This window comes from Otolemur garnettii, unplaced genomic scaffold (genome assembly GCF_000181295.1).
Source record: "Otolemur garnettii isolate 467f Iridium unplaced genomic scaffold, OtoGar3 scaffold00166, whole genome shotgun sequence".
NCBI lineage: Eukaryota > Metazoa > Chordata > Mammalia > Primates > Galagidae > Otolemur > Otolemur garnettii.
Window position 1 is genome coordinate 3,427,896 of NW_003852561.1, and position 2,663 is coordinate 3,430,558.

The following is a 2,663-nucleotide window of genomic DNA, read 5'->3' on the forward strand; positions in this document are numbered from 1 at the left end:
AAAAAAAAAAAAAAAAAAAAAAGAAGAAGAAGAAAAAAATTGAGGCAAGAGGATTGCTTGAGCCCAAGAATTGGAGGTTGCCATGAGCTATGATGCCATGGCACTCTACCCAGGGCGACAGCTTGAGATTCTGCCTCAAAAAAAAAATTATTATTTTATTTTTATTTTTTTGATTCAGAGTCTCACTTTGTTGCCCCTGGTAGAGTGCTATGGTGTCATAACTCAGGGCAACCTCCAACTCTTGGACTCAAGCGAGTCTCTTGCCTCAGCCTCCCAAGTAGCTGCGATTACAGGCACCCGCCACAATACCCAACTATTTTTAGAGATGGGGTTTCACTCTGGCTCAGGCTGGTCTCGAACCTTGAGCTCAGGCAATCCACCCACCCCGGCCTCCCAGAGTACTAGGATTACAGGTGTGACGGCTCTATTATTATTTTTTTGAGACAGTCTCACTCTGTTTCCTGGACTAGAGTGCGATGGCATCACCCTAGCTCATAGTAACCTCAAACTCCTGGGCTCAAGTGATCTTCCTGCCTCAGCCTCCCTAGTAGCTGGGACTACAGGTGCCACACCTACTACCACACTTGGCTAATTTTCTATTTTTAGTAGAGATGAGGTCTCACTTTGCTCAGGCTGGTCTCAAACTCCTGGGCTTAAGTGATCCTTTCACTTTGGCCTCCCAGAGTGCTAGGTTTACAGGTGTGAACCACCAGGCCCAGCCAAAAACTATTATTAAAAGAATAAATTGGTGGCAACCGTAGCTCAGTAGGTAGGGCGCTGGCCACGTACACCCAGACTGCAGGTTGGAACCTGGCCAGGGCCAGCTAAAACGACAATGACGACTGCAACAACAACAACAACAACAAAATAGCTGGGCATTGTGGCAGGTGTCTATTGTCCCAGATACTTGGGAGGTTGAGGCAAAAGAATTGCTTAAGCCCCAGAGTTTGAAGTTGCTGTGAGCTGTGACATCACAGCACTTTACCGAGGGTGACATAGACTCTGTCTCAAAAAAAAAATAATAATAATAAACTGCTAGGTCTTCTGTGGCTCAGAGGACAACACCTGTGCCTCTCCAATGACTCATCACAAGTGTCATGCTCTGTAGTCAATAATGGATGCATCTGCCTATTCCACTGGACAAGGAATTCCATGAAGCATCACACCCCTGGCAACCAATAGCCAGTGGAGCTCAGTGAACTTTGACTTGACTGAGTAGAAGCCCACATCTGCACACTTAGGGCAGGAGGGATGTCACAAAGCCTAATGACTCCCAGGATCAGGTGAAAAACATACGTGCAGGATGCCCGTGGGGAGGTGGTGGCGGGCACTGCCAGATGGGGGAACAGGCTCACCTAAGCAGGCTAGGGCCCAGCTGTTCAGGAGAAGGACACTCCCTCTGGGCAGCCACACCCCAACTCAGACCCTCCATCCTAGCACATCCCCCTGCTCTGAACACCACTGGGGTTATAGGTGTGGTCTTCCTTTCCCTTATTCAAAGAGAGATGTTTGAGTTGAAAGGATCCTTAGAAGCCTTCTGGTCATATATTCCTTAATAATCATTTACTAAACACCTATTTATCACGTGCTAATTATTAGGGACATAGAACTGAAGAAAATAGCCCACTTACTGGAATTCAAATTCTAATGGGAAAGAGAAAAAGCTGACCGTGCAATAATTCCGTATGATTAAAACAAAGTTAGAGGTAAACATCAAGAACTGGGAGCAGGGCACCCGATTGATTATGGTGGGGGAAGATGCCAGAGAAGGCTTCCCAGGGGAGGTGAGGCATAAGCCAAGACCGGACAGGTGACAAGGAGAAACCAGATCGACCAAACCACTCCATGCCCTTCCTTCCATATGTTGGGAAATATTCTCCTGCTGTATGTTTCTCTAGCTGCTATTTCAGAATATATGAATTGAAGTCTACACATTGTCCCCTAAACAGTGCTTTGGCTACATGTCCTGGGTTTTGATATGCAGTACTCTCCTTTGCATGCAGTTCTAAGTGGTTTACAGTTCCTATGTTGATTTCTTCTTCTTCTTTTTTTTATTGAGACAGAGTCTTACTCTGTCGCTCTGGGGTTGAGTCCATGGCATCATCATAGCTCACAGTAACCCCAAATTCTTGGGGCTCAAGCAATCCCCATGCCTCCACTTCCCTAGTAGCAGTAACTATAGGCTCCTGCCACAATGCCCAACTAAGTTTTCTATTTTTAGGAGGGACGCAGTCTCACTCTTGCTCAGGCTGTTCTCTAAATCCTGAGCTCAAGAAATCTGCCTGTCTCAGCCTCTCAGAGCTAAGATTACAGGCATGGGCTACCATACTTGGCCTTTGAGTTCCTCTTTATCCTGTAAGTTTTAATTTTCCAAGCATATAATTAATCTTCTAGTTGTTGATTTCTAATTTTATTCCAATTTCGTCTGTGAACATGACCTGTATGCTATTAATTTTTTCAAACAATTTTAGATTTTTTTTTAGTGGCCTAATGTAGGACAAATATTTGTGAATGTTCCATGTGTATGTGACAAGAATCTCAGTTCTCTGTTGGGGCACTAGCTTGTGTGCACTTTTGGGTTAAGCATGTAATCTGGCATTCAGGTCCTCTTTCTCCTTATTTGCCTACGTGGTCTGTCAGTTTCTTTTTTTTTTTTTTTTTTT

General features: G+C 44.8%; 1 protein-coding gene across 4 annotated transcripts in view; it reads right to left on the reverse strand.

The window, feature by feature from the left end:
• The window catches only part of ABR (active BCR-related), a 196,007-nt gene that overhangs the window by 48,016 nt on the left and 145,328 nt on the right, over positions 1-2,663 (reverse strand). The gene's annotated exons all lie outside the window — the stretch shown is intronic.